Below are 24,077 nucleotides of genomic sequence, written 5' to 3'. Positions count from 1 at the left end.
AAAGCCCTGGCGACATCATAACTAAGATGCAGCACAGAACTCGGGATCATAACAAAAATATGTTGTATTAGCTTGAAAGCTCTGACTATTAAAGGACATCTACCACCAGGGTGAAGGACTGTAAACCAAGCACACTGGCATACTGGTGTGTGCCCCCTCTTCTTTTATTTTCTTATTTCCTGGTTTCTTTAAAAAAAAGGCTTTTAAAATCATGCAAATGAGCCTAAGGAGCTCCAGGTGTTAATGGCACCTGGAGCCTCAAATGCTCATTTGCATAATTTTTTAAAGCCTTTTTTTCCTTAAAAAACAGGGCATAAGAAGATAAATGAAGAACATATCCTGCCAGAGGAGGCACACACCAGTATGTCAGTGTGCTTGATTTACAGTCCATCATTCTGGTGGTAGATGTCCTTTAAATAGGGTCCCCAACCTGGCAGACAGGTCATAGCAGAAAATAAAGATGAGAACCCTTCTTTGAGGATAAAAGTGTAAAGGTTTTCCAATGAATTCACACTAGAGGGCGATAAAATACAGTGGATCCATATGGTGCTCTAGCAATAATGCTTTGGCTCTCATGTGGAATGCTGTTCTCTCTGCATAACCTCCAAAATGCATAAATGAAAATATGTATGCAGGGATGGTATCCAAATGGCTCCCACTGGCTTCCCTGAGCTGGTTGTTAAATTAAAGGGGTTTTCCACTTTCAGCAAATAATTGATATTGTTTGTGTAATGAAAAGTCATACAATTTTCCAATATACTTTCTGTATGAATTCCTCACCGTTTTCTAGATCTTTGCTTGCTTTGCTGCTATAGGAAGCTTCTATGTTTACTCCAGTGGATATAATGCATGTCCATCACATCACCATGGACATATTCTTTCCACTGGAAGTAAATAGAGAAGCTTTCTATAGAAGTACAGCAAGCAGAGATCTAGAAAACCATGAAGAATTACAGAAAGTATATTGAAAAATTGTATAATTTTTAATTATACAAATAATACACTATAAATTATTTACAGAAAATTGGCAAACGCTTTAACAGCTGGCTCGATGACCCGGGGAAAGACCAGGCTGCTATATGGCTCCCTCCTAGTCTCCTCCGTCTCCTTGCTCTGTCACATACGATAGATTGGTTAATAGCACTGTGACTATTGTCTATTGTGGGTAGAGAACCCATCAGGCAAAATAACCCCCTAAACTAAATATATTTTCATAAACTGCCATTAGAAAGCATTGCCTCTATCCCTTCATTGTACCTCTACATGCCTGTAATCTTAAGCAATGAGGTCCTAAAGCTGTATGCAAATGACCTGTGAGATGTCCAATGAGTCATTATCATATTCAAGCTGTCCAGCTTATTCATGAGTGGGAGGAACAGCCACACCCCCAGTGCTTGACTGACAGGCTGTATAATGGTGTGAGATATAATGATGTAATGGCTCCTCCATGTGCTTCCTGGTGCTGGCGGCCCCTGCAGCCTGTGTGTGTATGAGATACTACTATACACATGACTGACAGCCTGTATAAGGGTGTAATGGCTCCTCAATGTGCTTCCTGGTGCTGGCGCCCCCTGCAGCCTGTGTGTATGAGATACTCCTATACACATGACTGACAGCCTGTATAATGGGGTGAGGTATGATGTAATGTCTCCTCCATGTGCTTCCTGGTGCTGGCGCCCCCTGCAGCCTGTGTGTATGAGATACTCCTATACACATGACTGACAGCCTGTATAATGGTGTGAGATATAATGGTGTAATGGCTCCTCCACGTGCTTCCTGGCGCTGGCGCCCCCTGCAGCCTGTGTGTGTATAGGAGAGATACAACAGCTCCAGGTACTTGTGTAGCTGATGTCTGTGTCTCACACATGTGTATTAGGAGAATGCAGCAGGTCAGCAGATAAAGCACAGACACTAGCAATGCTTTACTATACATTACACACAGACATGAGCAGGGGGAGGAGAATGGAGGGGGAACAGGGGTGACATCACTGACTCTGACCATGTGACCAGCCTCATTTACATAATCAAGAAAAGATGATTTTATAATGATTAATGTATGAAATAAATAGATAAAGGCTGTGATGGGATCCTTGTGAGCTGCTCCAACAGGTAGAGGTGACAGGACTAGTAACCGAGATCTGATGACAGGTCTCCTTTAAAATAGGAAAGGTCCCCAGCAATAATCGGACACTGTTAGAGAGTGCACCAAGCGCTACCCTTTGACAGGAAACTGGTCAATTGTGATGCCTAGATGCCAATTTAATAATAGAAGCAAAATCCAGAATTTGGAGAAAAGTATTCATGTCCGGTGGCTACATCAGAGCTATCCACTGAGCTGTTCCTGTAATGTATTTATTTATTGTGTTGTAACTTTTGGATTTATGTAGTTGGCACTTTTTTGTGTGTGTATGGGATATTAAAAGAGCTTTATTGTTCTATAAATGAATGCATATAGATCTATAACTAAATAGTCTGTGTAGCTCGTAGGTATGTGAGCAATTTTAATATTCTATTTTTTATTCTACTAAAGTTGGAAATATAAACTGGATCTATTTTAAATGAAAATTGATTTGAATATTATGTATTCGCTTCAAGACCAACTTCTTGCTCCCAAAATGGCAAACCACCAGTTAAAAATTTGAATTGCACCTATGTATGTGTGTACAGCTTCCCTTATGCCATATTTAGAGAGAGTTTAAACATGGAAGACATTGGAGCACATTTACCAAGAACAACAATGAAGAGTCAAGTGTGCAGAGAGAGCTCCAGATATAGGATTTCTGGCGCACGTTCCTTCATGAATCTGGCATCCCCTGCACTGCCCCGACAGAGTGCACCAACTCTCTTGGAGTTTGCATGATAAATCTGACACTCCCACTGAGCGCCAGAACGACCCCTTCAGTGCAGAAATTTGTGTCGCCTGAAGAATAGTGCAGCCGTGTCTCAAAATGGGCGCATGCAAAACAAATGTGGAGCTGACACTTCTTAAATACCTGTGCAGTTTACACCCAAAATAACGTGCAAAGTCCTCCACAAAACTGGCACAAGGTCCTTAGTAAATGTGCCCCATCGTGTAGAATTTTTTTGCCATTTTTATTGGCTTACAACATTGCTTATAGGCTGCTGGTGTCATAGTCACCCAATCATAGCTGTCAACCACATGATGAAACTATCTATGAAAAATTTTAAAAATCTATGCAAACCCCTCCAAAGATGTGTTAACATTTTACTTGGGGAGATACAGAGAAGTAATTACAACTGGTTAAGTGCAACAATCCTTTTTGTAGGCTACAAAAGGGTTCAGCTCAGTTTGGTATTTTGTAGTTGCATTCAGTTCCAAACAACATTTTGTCCCCTCCTGGGGAAAAAAAGGCCCTTGGGCCCGTTCCACACTTGTGAGTGTTATGCTATGAACTCGTAGCACACTCGCAACGCATGCTGCTCGGATCTCCCGGCCTGAACGCTGCAAACCGGAACTGAATCGAAATGTACGGGATGGGAGATTCAGGCAGCATGCGTTGCGAGCAGTGGCATAACAACCACCGTAGCAGCCGTAGCGAGTGCTACGGGGCCCGGGCGCAGGGGGGCCCGCGAAGGATGGTGAAAGTAAACTTTATTAAGTTGCTTCCTGCCTCCGGCAGGAAGCCAGAGCGCTGGTGTTGAGAGCCGGCAGAATTATACTATGCTAATGATATGTCCCCGTGTCCGTCCCACTACTTCCCCTGACTACAGGCCTCATACCAGGTGGGCGGAGAGGTAGTGGGACGGGCCCAGGCGGGCACATCATTAGCAAAGTATAATTCCTGCTGGTCCTTGTACCTCCCCTGAATAAGAAGCTCGGCTGCCCCGCGCGCTCGCCTCACGTGCTGCCGGCACCTTGCGTCCATCCCCCGCCGGCGGCACTGAGCTTTGGCCCCCCTGCCGGCCTGCATCAAACTCCCACATGCCGACCGTCCAGCACCACTTTCCAGCCGGGCACTGTGATCCCGGCCGTCAATGTGCTACCGCCCTCCACTCCCCACATATTTCTGCTCCCGGTTCCCCTTGCGCTCCCATGTCAACCCCGCTCTGCTCCCATTTCAATCCTGCTCCACTCCTGTCTCCACCTTCCCCCTCGGCTCCCGGCTCCCTGCTCCGACCGCCCCCGCTCAAGCTCCAGGCTCTATATCCCTCCCCCCCCCCCTCACCGGCTATAAAGTCTTCCTGCTCCCGGTTCCCCTTGCGCTCCCGTGTCAACCCCGCTCTGCTCCCATTTCAATTCTGCTCCGCTCCTGTCTCCCCCTTCCCCCTCGGCTCCCGGCTCCCTGCTCCGACCGCCCCCGCTCGAGCTCCAGGCTCCATATCCCCCCCTCCCCCCTCACCGGCTATCAAGTCTTCCCGCTCCCGGCTCCCCCACCGCTGCAGGACAAGGCGCCGAACACAAGAACACAACAGAGAGGTAAGGTTACTTTATCTTCGTGTATATATATATATATATATATATATATTTGTGTGTATCTGGACCAATTTTTTACATGCTTTGTGCAGCGCTGCGTAATCTGAGTGCGCTAAATAAATATAGAATTATTATTATTATATATGTATATATGTGTGTATCTGTGTATATATGTATATGTGTGTGTATATGCTGTATGTATATGCAACATTTGTGATATTTATCAGGGCTTCTATTTTGTACCTCATGGCGGTACTCTGTATGCATTTTATACCACATGGCGGTACGCTGTATGCATTTTATACTACCTGACGTTACGCTGTATGCATTTTATACGACATGGCGATACGCTGTATGCATGTTATACTACATGGCGGTATGCTATATGCATTTTAAATTACATGGCGGTAAACTGTATGCATGTTATACTACATGCCGATACACTGTATGCATTTTATATTACATGGCAGGACACTGTATGCATGGGCGGGGGAATCTCTCTATGCATTTTATACCACATGGTGGTACGCTGTATGCATTTTATACTAAATGGCGGTATGCTGTATGCATTTTATACTACATGGCGGTATGCTGTATGCATTTTACACTACATGGCGATACGCTGTATGCATTTTATACTACATGGTGATACGCTGTATGCATGTTATACTACATGGCGGTATGCTATATGCATTTTAAATTACATGGTGGTAAACTGTATGCATGTTATACTACATGGCGATACACTGTATGCATTTTATATTACATGGCAGAATGCTGTATGCATGGGCAAGGGGGGGGCGTCTCTCTATGGCTCGCCTAAGTCAGCAGATAGTCTAGGTACACCCCTGAAACCCACCGAGTGACATCCAAGCTGAGCTGAAGGTGGGTAAGTAAAATTACTGCATGTGTATGTGTATATGTGTATATCTGTGTGTATGTGTGTGTGTATGTTGAGTATAGACTGGATGTGTTAATGTATGTATGCTGTATATCTGTGTGTATGCTGTATATACTGGATGCATGTGTATATATGCTGTATATGTGTGTGTATGCTGTATATAGTGGATGCGTGTGTATATATGTTGTATATCTGTGTGTATGTTGTGTATATACTGGATGTGTGTGTATATATGCTGTATATGTGTGTGTATGCTGTATATAGTGGATGTGTGTGTATATATATGCTGTATATCTGTGTGTATACTTTATATGCCGGATGTGTGTGTATATATGCTGTATATCTGTGTGTTTACTTTATATACCGGATGTGTGTGTATATATACTTTATATCTGTGTGTATATGCTGTATATACTGGATGCATGTGTATATGCTGTATATGTGTGTGTATGCTGTATATACTGGATGTGTGTGTATGTATGCTGTATATAGTGGATGCGTGCGTATATGCTGTATATGTGTGTGTATGCTGTATATACTGGATGTGTGTGTATGTATGCTGTATATACTGGATGTGTGTGTGTATGCTGTATATCTGTGTGTATGTTGTGTATATACTGGATGCATGTGTATATATGCTGCATATGTGTGTATCCTGTATATACTGGATGTGTGTATATATGCTGTATATCTGTGTGTGTGTTTATATGCTGTATATGTGTATATATATATATATATATATATAAGGGGAATGGGGCCCCATTCAATGGTCTGCTATGGAGCCCAGCCTCTGCTAGTTACGCCCCTGGTTGCGAGTGTGATACGAGTTCATCGCATCACACTCGCAAGTGTGGAACGGGCCTTGGGGGTTTTACTTTGTAGACAAAGGCCTTAAAGAAATACTTACCTGTAACCTTCTGGAAAATTGTACAAGGATGAAAATATTTGCCATGAAACTAAAATGCTATTGTCCTGAAAACCATTAGAGGGAGCTCTGATCCTTGTCTTTGTGGAAATTCAATGCTCTTCATACGTTCAGTTTTTCCAATGCAGTTTTTGATGTCCAAACCAGGAGTGGGGTGAAAAAAAGAGGAGTAGCACCTCTCACTGGTATGTTATCATCCATTGTGCTCCACACCTGCTTTTGGCTTCAAACACTGCATCTGCAAAACTGAACATGTGGCTGCAGCCTAAGTGTTTGAGATTTTATTTTGTTTCCTACAGATGAGAATCCTAATGACAGTATAAATAAATGGGGAAAAGGCTGACACGTACGTCTAAAGTGTTAATTTCATTATTTTTGGCTACCGTAGAGGAAAATTCTATATGTATATATTGATCATGTAGTTTATCTTTCATTCAACAACCTCAAGAATGATTAAGAATTATAATTTACACAGTTTAAAGGGTCTGTAATAAATAAATCACAGAATGGCCAGGTGGTGGTGGAGGTTAAAAAAGTTACCTCATGAATACACTAGACTCATAAACTGTATGCCATGTGTATTCATTGATTGCTCCAGGTCCTGTACTAAGGCTTCCCTTTCTAGTGTGATGATAAATTAATTTAAATTACCTTGAAGCCTCATGCACAGAGACATTGGGCACTGTACATGGTACATGGTTTAAAGACACAGACCCACCAGACAATGAAGTGATTGAATAGGGTGGCAGTGCTCATGTGGGACCTGTTGTTACATTCTGACAGTTCATGGGATCGGTGGAGATATTATCAGTCATTTTAAAATTGGTATAAACTTTCACATTTGTAGTGGGCTCCTTCTTACTCCACTGTGGCTCCCATTTCCTGCATTGCCCCGTTACTTTCAGTTTCATGACCTGCACCCCACCGGAAGTTCCAGAGGGTCATGGGACCCGCTTCATCAAAATACTACCCTCCTTGGACCAGGGTACAACACAGGAAGTAATGTACCATGTCCGAGCTGGCACTCATTGGATGCAGCAGGTTTCATGACTCTCTGGAAGCTCTGGTTGACAACAAGGCCCAAAACCTAAAGTACTAGTTCTAAGCAGGAACATGGAGGTGGAGAGGGGAATATGTTTGTATTCTTAACACAGCCTTGGTATGTTTTTTTTTTTCCGTGAATACAATGCATAGAAAGTATTCTTTAATAATAATCATCATCATCTCCATAATAATAGCGACAATAATAATAATAAAAATAATAATATTAATTATCTCAATAATAATCTCTGAGAAGATGTATGTCTATATACAAGTGCATGGAGAATTAAATAGAGACCATGGGGGTCATTTACTAAGGGCCCGATTCGCGTTTTCCCGACGTGTTATCCGAATATTTCCGATTTGCGCCGATTTCCCCTGAATTGCCCCAGGATTTTGGCGCACGCGATCGGATTGTGGCGCATCGGCACCGGCATGAACGCGACGGAAATGTGGGGGGGGGGCGTGGCCAAACGAAAACCAGACGGATTCGGAAAAACCGCCACATTTAAAACAAAAAATCTGTCGCGGAGCTTGTACTTACCTTCACTCAGCCTGGACCTGTGAACTTCAGCGCGTTCCGATGCTTTTCAGCGCAGCAGCGCCACCTGGTGGACGGCAGAGGAACTAGCTTAATGAATCCCGGCCGGACCCGAATCCAGCGCAGAGAATGCGCCGCTGGATCGCGAATGGACCGGGTAAGTAAATCTGCCCCCTTGTGTCTGGGAAGCCCTGGGAGGTGTAGAGACCATATATGGACAGATGGTGATGTCTCCCTGATGACCCCACACATATCTCAAAAGGATTCCCTGCCCGGTGTTCCCTCTGGGGTAGCCTTGGAGATGTAGATACACCATATGTGGACAGATGGTGACATCTCCCTGATGACGTGGTCCCTGCTCTGCGCTAACCCGACACATCTCTCAAAAGGATTCCCTGACCGATGTCTGTAGATGTCATTCAGTACTGCAAGTTCTGGCTTTGAAAGTTTACTAAGCGGGACACAGAGCCAGGACAACCCCAGCCAGTGTGGGACCTGGAGCGAATATCTGGGACAATCCAGCTGCCCATGACAGCGGGACAGATGTGAAAAACCAGGACTGTCCCTTCAAATCCGGGACGGTTGGGAGCTATGCTCACACCCATGCTGACATGGGCTGGTGCACCCCTACTCTTAGTATTGTATATATAATGATTGTTAGTGCTATACCATGATAAGCACATCACAATATCACAGCTTTGCTTTTAGAAGTTTTCTATAGAATGAATGCTAAATAAAATGCTGTGTTTAGTTTACACATTACATTTACATTTGGCTGTTTTGTGTTGAGTATATGGTCAGCAGAATATAAGAGCTCAATTCAGTTGTCAGTGCTCTGCCGCAGTCTGACGGGAGCACAGGTCAGCCGGCCTATAAATTTCCTTGTTCTCATTTTGCTCTAGCAGATTAATTCAGTAATCAGCATTTGTCCTTGGAATACCTTGTTTTTCTTGTCTTACTTGCTCTATTGGCCTGTTATTGTTTTTTCCAATCTACAGATCTGTAAATCTGATTTACCAAACCCAGCTAAAGAATCTGCTGCAATAGGATAATTTCTTCCACATTTTATACATGCATCATTTGTTTGTTTTTCCCCCCACAGATTATTGTCCCCATTTGTTCTGTTTATTATTTAAAAAATTGTTCAAAATACTTGCAAACAGTCGAAAAAAATTACAGTAGATTCAATGTTTTATTCTGACATACTTAAAGGTGCAACAAGGGGCCAACTAGATCAAAAGCAAAAGAGGGAGCATAACAATTAGCAAACCTCAAGAAAAAGAAAAGCCAAAAATACTATAAAGATTTTAAATCGATCTAAATACAACAAATTAGATGAAATTTTAAAGGAAATCTTCCATCAAAAACGAACATAATAAACCAGGGACACCTACTCATAAATCCATAACATTATGCTAATTAGCCAGAAGGGTTCTGGGTGGCTTTATCAGAGCCTCTGTGCACTGTAGCTTCAAAAACTGTTACACTGTGCACTAGCACGTCTCCCCTCTCCCCTGCTTTCTCAGCACTTCCCCTCTACCTCTGCCTGCTGTAATCCTTAGCACAGTGCTCCTACATAGTATAACAACATGTGAAGCTGCAGCATGGAGGGACTCTGGTAAAGCCCCACAGAGCACTTCTGGCTCATTAGCATAATTTTGAAAGTTGATTTTAGAAGGGAGGAGGCCATATAAGAAGATTACCACAGTCATGGTGCCTAGATCTATGAGTAGGTGTCCCTGGTTTATCATAATGGATTTTGATTGTAGATTTCCTTTAAGATATAATTGATTCTGTAGATAAATGTATCTGAATATAAGTTTCTTTCCCATAGGAAGACTGGGTAAATATTGGGAAATATTAGGGTTCATGCAAACGCTAGTTTCATTTTAGAACTCAATGGGGGACATGTATCTTATTTTCTTTTGGTATATAATTGAGACTTTTTGTAGGTTTTCATTGTGCCATATGTGTAATCATGTCTTTTTTCTTGTGATACATGTGTTAACATTTTCACAGTTGCTTGAAGAAAAAACTCTTTCTAACCTGCCAAACACTTGGTGAAATGTAAAACGCATGCAATTCTGCCATGTATTAAAAAATGCAATGTGTGAAAGCAGTGAGTGAAGACACATGTGGCGTTATTAGTTAGTGTGTTTTCAGATCGTTAAAAACGCATGCATTAAAAAACGCATCTGTTTTTTTAAAACGCATCCATTTTTTGAAAACGCATGCATTTTTGTCCATTTTTAATTGCGCAAATTCGGAAAAACAAACAAAAACGCATGCATTTTTTCCGATCTGAAAACACACTAACTAAAAACGGCCCAAAAGCGCCACGTGTGTCTTCACCCTTAGGCCCGTTCCACACTTGCGAGTGTGATGCGATGAACTCGCATCACACTCGCAACGCATGCTGCCGGGAACGCACGGCCCGAACGCTGCACCGCGGGAGTGAACTCAGCATGTCAGTTCACTCCCGCGGTGCAGCGTTCGCGTTGTGCGTTCCCGGCAGCATGCGTTGCGAGTGTGATGCGAGTTCATCGCATCACACTCGCAAGTGTGGAACGGGCCTTAGAGCATGCATGTGAACTAATTCCAATAGTAAAGCATCCAGAGAGCTTCTCCAGAGATCACAGTGGGCAGAGGGATCCGTCTTTAACTAGGGGTCGTCTGTAAGTCGGGTGTGCTTAAGTAGGGGATCGCCTGTACTAGTAATCTGGAACTACTACCCATTCAGTTCTGCCTATTAACAGGTAATAAATGTGGGTAATTCCTTTCAATAATTTCCAGTTGGCAAGAATTTTCCATTTTGGGGTTTATCTCTTTTTTTATTTGATGATTTTTTGTATTAATTTTTTGTGTTAAGAAAAATGACAATGCAGGGTGCTAGCAGAGGTTAAAAAGAAAGTACTTATTTCCACCTTTTAAAAGGGTTTTCCACTTCCAGCAAATAATTCCGATGGATTGTGTAGTGAAAAGTTATACAATTTCCCATTATAGTTGTAGCAATTCCTCACGGTTTTCTAGATCTCTGCTTGCTGTCCTGCTCTAGCTATCATCTGGCTGTTTTGCATCCTGGGGTGAATCCTGTGCTGACTTATCAAGTTCTAATTGGCTTCTGACACGTAAATTAGGATGTAAAAAGCCAGTGCAATGAAGGCAAATGGATATGCTAGAGGCCGCTTCAAACAGCCCATGGTTCAGCCTATTACTTGCCCTAAAATCTCTTACGCACTACCTAGTTCTTATTGACATCTATCATTTACAGAGCAGTATGAGGACTTGTTTTCTGCAGGGCAAATAGTACTTTCTATTGGAACCATTTAACCGAAATCTACCATTTAGAAATGTCCATTATGGGGCAAACATACAGGTTTTATTATGCAGATGCAGGTCTTGTATTGGCCAGGAACGAAGGTGCTTCGGCAGAATATTTTTTTTTAATTATGCTAATGAGCGAATCATTCACGCCCACAGTGTGACTCAAGCAGCCCTGCCCGCCCCCCCTCTTCTCTCTCCCGAAAGCTGGTGACGTCACCAAGCTCTCGGGATCTATAGCCCAGCCGCAGTGAACTAATCCGGAAGCATCACTAGGGGACGTCATCGGAGAAAGGGATGGCGGGCAGGACTGCTTGAGTCACGCCGTGGGCGCGAATAATTAGGATAAAGATGAAAACAGGAGCACCAGCCGCTCATTAGCATAATTTAAAAAAATGTTTTTCTGCTGAAACACCTCCGTCCCTAGCCAATACAAGACCTGCGCAACACCAACCGTCTAAAGGTTTGTTTGCCTAATAATGGGTGTTTCTAAATGGTAGATTTCCTTTAATATTCCATAAAATAAATTAGGAAGCAGGAAAAAAAATCCAAATGCATAGGAATTGACAAAAAAAAACTACAGTTGCCCCATTTTCTTACAGGCTTTGTTTTTACAGATTTCACTGTGTGCTCCAAGTGACACATCTCCTTCATTCTTTGGGTCAGTAGGATCACAGAGATACCACATTTATACAGTTTTGTTATATATTGATGTAATAACTTTGCAAAAAAAGAAAAAAAAAATTCTTTGTATCGCCATATTCTGACATGCCCCAACGTTTTCTATACATTGTCATCAGAGATGTGTAAGGTCTTCTTTTTTTTGATGGATGAGCTTATGTTAACTGATACTATTCTGTGTGACCTTTTTATCAAAATTTTTATGGCCAGTAACAAAATTGGGAATCTAGACACTTAGATATTTGACGGCACTCTATAGGATAATTATTTTTATATATTCACAGCTATGTAACATGTCACCTGTGTAACATTTTCATGATTCTATTTATTTGTTTGCTTATATATACATGTGTTCTAGAGAAAGCTGTGTGATTTTGGGCATTCCATTTTAGCAGGTATCTATTGTATAATACAGCAGACACCTGCCCTGTATGGACGGGTTTTCTGCCGGTGAGCCCTCTCCATAAATCCCTAAACTCTCCAAGTCATACATTTAGGCAATGCTGTGGGAAAAGGTTAAAGTTCAAGATTTTAGGCGAAAAATGCTTTTCTGTGAATAATAAAATAAGTAAAATATCTCTTTTGGACAACAAGGTAAAGTTATTTTTTGCATTATCGGAGCCAAGTGATAAGGGAATAGAATCAGGGATCTGAAATCAAACATTTTTCTCAAGTAGGTGATTCATTATTTTGTGTTTCCCAATCCTCCTGTGTGATGTCTGCCCTACAAATAGGGAGCTATCGCATGGTAATACATAATGCATTAGGGTCATTAAATATTGATGCGTCTTGCACTTCTCTTAGTTGCACAATTAGGTTAACATTTTACAGATCAACTGTAGTCGTCACTTTGCATAAGATCTAGAACACTAATTAAAGTTGATTTTTCAAAGTAGGACTGGTGTCTGGGATAATCAGAGCAATCGCAGAATGTCCTGTGTGTGAGATCACAACCATAGATCATGTTCTACTACTAAACCTTAGCAGATATTACTAGTATACAATGAATAAAGAATTACTTACTCATGTCCTTTCAGTATGAGTTTAGTGACACAGCATATGTAGCCTTTCAGATAACTTTTGTGGGTAGTCAGATATGTGTACATGATGACTAATGCTCCTTATACTGTATATTATATTTTGCCCCCCTCTTGGTTTAATTCTCAGTCTCCCCAAGATTTGCACTAGCTTATATAAAATCACCCACAAAGAGACGAGATAAACCTTCTGTAGCGATTTCAAGACAGGGAAGAAATGTGAGTACTGTGCTTCCCATTACCTCTTTCCCTGCCTACTTGCTGTCCCTACCCTAAACAACAGGCAACAACTGGGCGGCAGTCCCCACCAAAGATAAATGGACAATACAGTGAAACTAATAGGAACATGTCAGGCAACAAGGTAAAGTCTAAGAAATGGGGTCAAAACCAAGATTATGTTAAGGTACACAATATTAAAGAGCTGTTTTTAATTTTAAGGCAAAATGTTATAATCACAGCAAAATCACAGCAAAATCACAGCAAGATAACTCAAAATATTGCAGGATCCAGAAAAAGACATAGTTAATAACAGTCAATTAAACTAGGAGGTAAAAATGGAGGGATCGGATGCCACCCCTGCAGCCGATTTGACTGCAGGATACCCAATGATCATGAGAATGGGGGTCCCCGCAGTCGGAGTTTCACCAATCACCTTGTTATGCCATATCCAATGGATAGAGGATACCCCTGATACTTAATAGGACCTCAAGTGATGGTAGCCTCATATTTTGCTGTGTGCTAAACAGTACAGTGAAGAAGCCCTGACTTAGGCTACAATCAGACGAACCTATGGGGGACATATATACGGCCGATATACATCCCCCACAGACTCTTTCCCCTCTCCCCTGTGTTATACCAATATAAACAGAATGAGAAACAGAGATTTAACATAAGATCTTTTCTTTTTCCATTGGCACTGCAAAAGCATGGGAGAGGAAGGACTGTCCAGTTAGTGTTACCAGGGACGGGGAGGGAAGCAGCAGGACTGTATGTATCCTACTGATGAATATCGATAATCACTCAACAGGCTCCACTGAAATTATTATATCCACTACTACACTCAAAGAATACCTATAAGTAACTTAGTTATATAGTTTATACGATTGAAAAAAGAAACATGTCCATTGGATTGGATGAGGAAGGGATTTAGGGGAAACAATTCTATATAACATAACCACCAATGTTATTTAGGTGTAAAAAGACATCTAGGCCTTTCTTGAAGCTCTCTGCTGTCCCTGCTGTGACCAGCGCCTGAGGCAGGCTATTCCACATATTGACATGAATATCAAATATGGTAGAAAATCACACCAAACTTATAATTACTTCCAGAATAGATCAATATATATTAGTAAACGTAAAAAAAAAGTAGCTAGTCATCAGACCTCAAAACATACTGTAAAAACATCTGGATCCCAAAATACATATTGATCCCATATGAAGTAATATACAACCTGGTAACCCAGGAATAAATAGCAATAGTACAAAATATAGACACAAATAAATTACATATCAAAGAAATAAATCAATTGAATACTCCATAGGGTATACGTCAGGCTCAAAAGTAAGCCAACCCTAATAGCATGAGCCCAATACTAACCAGATATCTGCATAATAGACTGGGGATCAGTGACTACCATCAGAGTACCTCGACGCATGATTCAGCATCAGATTTCTCAAGGGACACTTTCTGTATAATACTGTCAGTTGTGAGATGGGAGGGGTGTGGCTGAGGAGGGGGTGTGGCTGTGTGAGGCAAGCAGCAGGACATCCTGTATCACACTGAGCTGTCTTCTGTGAGATTGGAGAGAGAAGGGCATGGCTGAGCTGCAGGACCTTTTGAAGTTTGTATTTAATGCTCATGCACAAGGAGAGAGAAGGAGATGACTGCTTGAATTTTGACAATGGAATTGTGCTGAGAAATGCCTTGCAGAAAGGGAAGCAATTTTGTATACATCCCTATATTGACAAAGGTATATATTGACTTTGAGATTTTTACATAGATCTGTGCCAAGTTAAAATAATTAAACTTGTTTTCAGGGCATACATTAATGTTGTATCTCGATGTAAGGGCTCTTTCACATTGGCGTAGCTTTTCACTGCCATGGTTCAGTGATTTCCACGGATGCCTCACAAAGCCATTGATTTCTATGGGTGTTTTCATACTGGCTTGTATTTTCTGATCCATTGTCTGTGGAAAAATTTATGAAACATGTCCTATTTTTGTTCACGGATGCAGACCACAGAAGGCAATAAAAGTGTATGGGTCAGCAAAAAAGCTGATGAAACATCTTTTTTTTTTCACTGATGAGGCTGAAAAACCAGGTGTGATGTTTTCAAAGAAATGTTAAACCTTCATTTTATTTTTGTGGACACGGAGACAAAACGGAAGAAAAACAGAAGAAGAATGGAGAAACAAAGGAGACAAAAACGCAACGGATGCACAACCAATGTGAAAGAGCCCTAACACTGCATTACAAATTGGAGATTAAGGTATTTTTAAAATAATTATTATTTAACAGGCTTTATGTCACAGGTGGTGCCACGACCCATACCCGGCTCTTGTCTCGCTCCCGTCCGCTGTGCACACGCGTCTCCGACTCCTAGGGCGTGCGCCCGCCAGCTTCTCTAGATTTCAAAGGCCAGCGTGACATAAATTGGTAAAGGTAATTTCCTCAAAATGCTATATAAGCCAGCCTCTTCCTGAAAGCTGTCACGGGTGCTCCAGCGATCCATGTCGCGGATCGTGGGTACGCCCATGCTCCGCTGCCTGTCGGTCCACGTCCCGCTGCCCTCACTTACCTCTTCTGGCTCCTGTCTGTACTACAGTTCCCAGCGTGTAGGCTGCACGCCTCCTTGCCTGCAGTCGCACGCTCTCGCCACTAAGGGGCGCACGTGGACTTCTCAAGCCTTAAAGGGCCAGCGTCCTCCTGATTGGATTTCGCTAATCCGGCTCACCCTTTATAATCCGGCACCTCCCTTCCTTCCTGGTCGGATCTTCAGCATTCTAATGGAACTTCCAAGGTTTCCACACCCCGCTTCCCACAGCGGTTCCTATTGAAGTGATTGCCCATCAGCGTTCCCAGACGCTCTTGTCTTCCAGCGTTTCCAGACGCCTCCGAGTTCCTCCAGCGTCTCCAGACGCCTCCGCGTCTCCTGTCTCCAGCGTTCCCATACACTCCTGGTGTGTCCTTTCCTCCAGCGTTTCCAGACGCCTCAGTGTCTCCTGTCTCCAGTCCAGCGGTGTCTCCAGTCCGTGCCAGTGTCACCAGTGTTCCTCTGTGTTGCTACTGTCATCCCAGGCTTGGACTGTTTCCTGCACATCCCTGTACCTTGGCTGCCACCGTGGGCCTCATACCATCTCCAGCGGTGGTTCAGAGGGTCCACTGGTCCACAGACTCCTCCCTCCGGACTCTTCCCATAGAGACTTTTAATTCTGTTGTCTGTGTGACCCGTTACACAAGCCCTACCGGATCTTTGTGCCTCACAGCCTTAGAAAAAGCTCCCCAGCAATATTCCTGTGTACCTGTGTATTCCTGCTCCAGAGTCCTGTGTTGCTCTGTTACCAGAGTCCCTCCGTGTTGCTGTGTTCCCGTGTGCCTGTGTTCCCATTCCCACCTGCCTGGACCTCCCGTTGATGACCCCGGATTTGGACTTGACCTTGCATCTCTGCCGCCTGACCTGACCCTGAGCCTGGACCTGACCTCGAGACTGTCTTCCACTTAGGTACCTCGACCTCGGCTGCCACCACGGGCTAGTCGCACTTGTGGAACGACCTGGTGGTATCCTGCCGCAGCAAGTCCATCCCAATTTGCGGTGGGATCTGGTGAAAACCAGGTGCCACTTAGATTCTGGTCCCAGGTGTCGGCTAGTACCATCTCCCTCCAACAGCAGATCCCTAACTCGCCACCTATTTGTTGTGTCCCCTTCTGTTTTTATAATTACATTATTATATTGTCATTTTTAAAACATAGTAATTAATTTAGTGTTTTTTTAATACTACTATGTATATTTTGCTCTTTTTGCACATTATTATACGGTGATTCCAACAGTTAAAGTACTAGAAAGCCCCTACGTTTTGGTTGGACAGAGTTGGACAGCTACACAGAATTATCTTCTTATTTTGCTGCTTTGTTTTGTCTTTGTATAGGTCATTCAGTTTGGTATTTAACTTTTAAACCAATTCATAATTATCAAGATTGATTATAATATCACATTATAGGAATAAAGTTGTTCAGGAATCTACCTGTAGTTTTACATTATGACCACTAGAGGGCGCTTTTTCACAATTTACTGTAGAGTCTCAAGGCAAAAAATTCTGTAAGGCTCAAATGGAAGAAGGTGAAACTTTTAAACATCTTATATAGAGATTCTATAAGGAAGCAGCGGTGCGGTGATTATTGTGTGACGGAAATTTATTCTGTAAGTCATCTGATGACTTGGATGGTCAAATCTATAGGATGGGGAGTATCAATGTATTTAAATGCAGGTGATGCGTGTGCGCCGGCTAATCACTGGTGGAGGTCGTTGCTCACCAATAACCGCGAAGAGAGGGTCAATCCCACGGGTAATGGCAGTGCGCAGGTGCAACCAGCCATTTAAATGCTGTGCGCACCATTTAAAGAGCACCCAGCATCTATTGCGGTAGTTAAATAGCCCAACCTGGGTCCGCTAATCACTAATTGTGACCTATTTATCTCTGGATTTAAAGTACTGTGCATTATTTTCCAGTTTCAATAAAATCTACCATCAAAATCCTAGTAGCTGGATCCATAGGACTGGGGCACCTGCTTCCGGCTGTGCAGACCGTAGAACTTTACCAAAATCAAGAATGAAAAACTGGGGCACTTACTCGTAGATCCAGGAACTGTGATGTAATATTCTTCTTATATTTGTTACCCATGGTCTCTTCCCCTTTAAATTCAACTTTTAACATTATTCTAATGGGTCAGAAGGGCTCCAAGGGGGCGTTTCCAGAGCCCATCAGCGCTGCAGATTCACAAGCTCTTACACTGTCTTACCTCCCTCTGTCTGATGTAATCTTACAGAAGCAGATGAAGTTTAATTTCATGGTGGGGGGAAGTGCTCCAACACAGCCTGTGAAGAGACAGAACAGAATGGCTTTGGTAACATCCCCCCCCCCCCAGGAGCCTTTCTAGCTCATTCTTATAATTATAAAAGTGATTTTAGAAGGAAGGAGACCATGGATAACAAATATAAGAAGATTACCGCTGTCAAAGTGCCTGGGTCTATGAGTAAGTGTCCCTGGTTTCTCATGCTTGGCTTTGGTTTAGATTTACTAAATAGATAAAAATTGAGAAGTAATACGAAAGCTTCCCATTTTGCAAATGACAGGTCATATAATAAGGTATCCTAGCAGCATTATGTTGCCATAGCAGCTCGCAAACCTTTACAACGCACAACCTAAGACGCACGTCACTTGATCACTGACCCTATAACATGTGCATGTGCCCGGAGTAATGTGCCAAGTGCCTTCAGGGGTTGAGTATTTGCAAAAGCAATTCACAAACGGAGCAAAGAGCACAATCTATACACTCACACATACAATGCAATCAGTTCTTAGAACACAAACATGGACTATATGGAAATGATTTACACTGCACTATATATAAACAGAATAATAGATATTTTACACAGTATCTGTGACTTCTTCTTTTGCGCAACAAAATGCATGTCCTTATTATTGAAAATGTGTTGTATTAAGTAAGTGTTCAGGAGTATTGTGCAAAAAGTGGACCCTTTTGGTTTTGGTTACAAAATTCCTTCCCTCAAGCAATTCAAGCATAAAGGGGCACATTTACTTTCCAGTCCCGTTGACGCCGCCGATCCGGAATGTCCGACGAGGATTCGGATCTGTCGCGATTCATTAAGATTGTGTGTCCAATTTCTTGCATGTATCGCTTCCCCGCCGAGGTCCGCCAGAGTTCACCTTCTTCTTCCAGGTGCATGTAAGTGCTTGATCTTGCGACATAATTTGATTTTAAATTCCGTGGTTTGTCTGAATCAGTCGGGTTGTCCGACGTCCACGCCCCCCCCGATTTGTGTCGCATGCAAGCCGGACGCCAATGTGCCACAATCCAATTGCGTGCGGCAAAAACCCGGGGCAATTCAGGGCAAAACGGTAAAAAGTCGGGAAACCCGACGAAAATGCTGTGTTTGGTCCCTTAGTAAATGTGCCCCATAGTGGAACCTCCCAATTGGGCAATTTCAGAGTTGTCTGGGGATGGACTTAATGTTAAAACTTTTAGCAAATAATAAAAGCTATTAAATTTTACAATATACTTTCTGTATTAATTCCTCACGGCTTTCTAGATCTCTGCTTGCTGTCATTCGACAGAAAGCTTCATTGATCAACTATCTGTGGATAACAAAGGTTCCATGGTCATGTGATGTGACACAGGTGCACCGCTTGTTATATCTAGAGAGTAATAAGAGCCGTGCACCTGTGTGACATCACATGACCAGGGACTGGCTTTCCTCCACAGGAAGTAAACATTAAAGCTTCATGTTGAATAACAGCAAGAAGAGATCTAGAAAATCATGAGGGAATCATACGGAAAGTATACCGGAAAATATGTATAACTTTTTATAACACAAATCAATTATTTGCTGAAAGTGGACAACCCCTTTAATGTACTCTATTCTAGTAGCGATAAGGTTGGTTCGTATGCTGTGGGCAAGTGTGACGCTGAAGACAGAAGCAGCCATGTTTTTGTAATAGTGGACAATCCCTTTAAGGCAGTGTACATTTGCACTAGAGTTTCATAGTACACAAGGTTATAAAAATGCAGAGCCACCAAGTTCATCCTAGAAATCATACAGTGTAGATCCAGAGGAGGACTTTACATTTCTGAACTAAAAGTCGACAGAAGTGACCCATCCTCCTTTCCCAAAAAGTTTGTTTCAGGTACCATATGTATGTCACACCTTTAGAAAAATAGACTTGAGAGGGGTCCACCATTGTCAGGCAGCCTGCTCCTGTATCGCAACTACCTAATGGATCCTGTAGCTTTTTTTGTGTAGAATTGTACAATGGAATAAAGTATAATAACACTAATTAAAGGGGTTGTCCTAGTATTTAAATAAAGAAACAAGTGAGATAAGATAAATTAAAATATCCATTTCAACCCCCTCACGGAACCCGCACAAATGTTACGGCAGTTCCCACTGGCATCTGATTGGTAACCAGTGTTATTTTGCAATAATACCAGCAGGGGTGAATCTAAACTCTCTGCTGCTGAGAAAAACTATAAAACAGAATCCCTCCTCCATGCAGCAGCAATATATCATATTAGTTTTCAGTCGGTGGGTTTTCCATGCAGTATCCTTAATTGTCAGGTGCTGCTTTGTAGAAGGAGACTGAAGGTGATTCTGCCTCCCACAAATCTGATGGTGGTGCTGCCTGAGGCAAAAGGTTCAACCTTCCTCATGGCTGAAGCACATTGAATAACAGTAGTAGAAGTACCAGTGTTGAGGTCACTGAATAGATGCAGCAGTCATGTGCTGGCATCTTATACATATGAAATGGCTTTGACCACTAAAGTTTTTGTGTTAAAGCAGATGGAATTGAAGAAGTGTATATTTAAAAACAAAAAGACCACTAGTAAAATTACTTTATGTGCTAGCAATTGAAAAGCACATCTATAAGGCTCCATGTCCATAATTAGCCGGTAACAAAGCCCTTTGTTATCAAGTGGCACTAACAATGAAGTAAAGAATCATGAAGAGATGAAGGATGTACAAACATCGTCAAATTTTCTAAAAAATCGAAGCGGTCAGAATCGATGTTGCTCCAGTTGTCCTAAAAATTAGTATATAACCCCCTCTAGTCCTCAGAAACAGATTTTTCAAATTTTCCTTCTCCCCCCCCCCCCTTTCCTCCGTAAACTCTGGAATGAATTATAGTATCAATCAATTAATCAAAAAAATAAAGTAAGATTGTACCAATTTATGAACCAGCAAATAGATGGCTTCATCTCTACCTCCAATCGTCCTTCTCCGCTCACAGCAAATAACAGAAGCAATGTTATCATTCTTATAGTGCCCCTATTTTCTTTGTATGCCACTGTTAATTACACTTAAAGGGGTTGGCCACCTTAAGCGTAAAACTTGCAAATAATTGGCAATAAATTGCTTATAACTAATTCGTAGCTTCCTTAAGTGGACAGGGATGAGTGGACGACATCTTCTTTGTGTGTAGCTATGCAAATCATGGGTGGCACACATCACAGCGGAGCGTCCACAACGGATGGGAGAAGGATCATATTTTCCTCCAGTGACCAGGGACCACCGGACTGCACAGGAGGATTGGGACAGAGTTGGTAATGAAGGTAAGATTAACAAATGTTTGTTAGCCTGCCCCCAGGCCATAGTTAAGGTTTAAGGCCAACCCCTTTAATGAACAAATTAACCCTGACATTGACCGTAAGTATTTAACTAAGATATCAAAGTACTAAATCTGAGAAAAACGTGATCTTTAAGACAGAGATGCTTCCGAGAGAAGTTCATACTATAAGACGTCTGATTCTCTACTATGTAGACATGCAATGAAGAGATAACACGTTATCCTTGACTTGAATGCTATCTGTAGAAGCCCCTGCATTCCTAGCAGAGGTATGCAGCATATGCATGGATAACTAGGACTACGTCAGCACTTGTTCCTGTGCTGTGGAAGGGACTGAGATTACTTAATGAGCTCTTCCTCCGGGAGCTTGCTTCACCCACGCAGGCGAGCAGCCAATGTGACCAAGCAGCGAAGGTGAAAGCCTGAAACATTAACGAGCAACATTAGACCATGGCAGATCTGAAAAAAAAACCGAAGCAACGTCTCATACTATCCTCCCAGTGTAAAACGCTGAGATATTTTTAACTCCGTCCACTATTTACTAGTTACATCATTGTGGCTGTGGGTAGGAGACATGAGAATAAACCGGCGGCGGAAAACGAGTATCTTCTCCGTTCTTGTGACATTAAACACTATACAAAAAAAAAAATAGTCTTGAGAAAACATCTACCACCTATTTGCTGCTAGACAATAAAATAGTAGACGGGATGTAAATATGATATAAACTGGCTCAAATACAACTGGACTAAAGCTGCTTATCTATTGTCGGCCTGCACTTTCCTCCCAATGGGGGAGATGGCTCCGTCCAGACTTGGCTTCTTCGGTATTGAAATGTTTTGTCACTCGGCTGGATGAGAAGGGGGGCTGAGATGCCCATTATTGGCGTAGAAGCGCAGAAATGATCGCAAATGCTAGCTGATAACTTGCACTTGCGATTATTTTCTCCAATCGGCTACATTCACGGAAGGGGAAGCGTGATGGAGGGGACGCGGATGGCCGGTGTTCCTGTCCTCGCGTCTGCGTCCGCTGCAGCCCACAAATGTTCATATGTAATTTTCACACTAGGCAGGGCCTGGCGTAGAGGTGGACATGGCGCTGAACCACGCTGGAGTGCACGAGCACTGGCATATGATAATTAACCCACTATATCCCCATTTGGGTAGTAGAATAAATGAAATAATTTCAAATTATTGAAGTATTTTCATCAAAGGAAATATACCATCAAATTTGGACATAAAAATACCAGTATCACTTACTTATTGATCTGAGCACCCCGATTCTAGCAATGTCTTTATTTACAATTTTATCTTTTTTACGTTGAATAACCAACTTTTAAAAATATGTAAATGAGGCACATCCACTCTGGATTCACAGAACAGTGATTTCTTCCTCTTTTTGTGAAATCAAAGGATGACATCAAGGACTGGGGGAAGCTCCAGAGGTGAAAGGAGGCGTTAAAATAATTTTGTGAAGACAAATAAAGACAAGAGATAGCGGCACTCACCCAGGATTCTTCTTTATTCAACTTAGTGCATGAGACTTGGGGAGGGTTATTTGTCTGTAAAGCCATAACAGCCCTCCCCATAGCTAATTAACTTTTTTTCTTTTTAAAGTTTGCATAAAAATAGAAAAAAATGGCATTCCCGGAATCAAGTCAAAAAGTAAGGGATACCGGTTTATTATGTCCTAATCTGATGGTAGATTTTAATGTTTTTGTTAATGTTTTGTTTAATGTTTTCAAATATTTTGGAGACAATAGTAAATCTGGTAGGCTGTGCATTCGCGCCGTTTGCGCCATTGTTTTACAGTGTTCAATGTGTGCTACAAATGACACCTCTCCTTTATTCTTTGGGTCGGTACATTTACAGAGATAACACATTTATATAGTTTTAATTTTGCTTTAATAGATTTTTTTTTTTAAATAACCCTTAGTTACCAAAAAATGTATTACTTTTCCCACATTCTGACAAACATAGAGCTGATGTTTTCAATGTTCATTTTGGGGACTGTGTGACCTTTTGATCACTTTTTATTATATTTTTAAATGTGGACATTTTGGACATTTGGGCGCTATTTTCCATTATGGGGTTCACTGTTGGGAATGAATAGTTTTTGATTTTGTTAGACTGGACATTTTGGAATGCGGCAATACTGAACATTTTTATTACCGTATTTTATTTGGTATTTTTTTAATATCAATTCTAGGGAAACCTTTTTTTTAATTTTTACTGTATCTTTAGACCCTCCAGGCTACCTGAACTCTAAGGCATCTAAGCGTTCCTACCATACACTGCAATACAGCTGTGCTGCAGTATATAGGGATTTTGTGCAAGATCTGTAACAGTGTTCCACTGGCAAATTGATACAAATTGTGCCAAATGACATTCCCTAGATGGGATAGGAAAAGAAGGCAGAAATGTGCCGGAGCGGTGTCTGGAAATGGTTCAAAAGGCATTCTGGTGATTTACTTATTACTTAAATAATGTTGTTAAATTTACCTAATTTTAAGGCCTTATTATTAAGGATACATTATAATCAAAATTATCACGACTAATGTTTTAAAAAATGCCTTAGACTTTTTCTTTTTCGCATTTCACCTACCAAGAACTTTACTTCTCTTTCCCTTATTATGGAAGTCTCTCTCAAAGAACATTTTTACTTTTTTTTTTGCTTTAGTAGAACTGTCATGCATAGCGATAGCTGAATAATTTTATTCAGGTTTCTCCATTTACCGATGGAGAAGTAGGGATTAAGAACTGCCTGCAGATAAGCCGAAAGCATAGAGATAACTAGATGCAATCTTAGATGGGAGGTTAAAATTGCACTGGGTTTT

The 24,077-nt window shown here is 41.9% G+C and overlaps 1 protein-coding gene across 2 annotated transcripts in view; it reads right to left on the bottom strand.

The window, feature by feature from the left end:
- The window catches only part of PDE11A (phosphodiesterase 11A), a 372,295-nt gene that overhangs the window by 108,896 nt on the left and 239,322 nt on the right, over nucleotides 1-24,077 (bottom strand). The window lies entirely within an intron of this gene.

Source organism: Engystomops pustulosus, chromosome 8 (genome assembly GCF_040894005.1).
Source record: "Engystomops pustulosus chromosome 8, aEngPut4.maternal, whole genome shotgun sequence".
Taxonomy (NCBI): domain Eukaryota; kingdom Metazoa; phylum Chordata; class Amphibia; order Anura; family Leptodactylidae; genus Engystomops; species Engystomops pustulosus.
The sequence above is the reverse complement of the archived record's forward strand: the minus strand, read 5'-3'. Positions and strand labels throughout refer to the sequence as shown.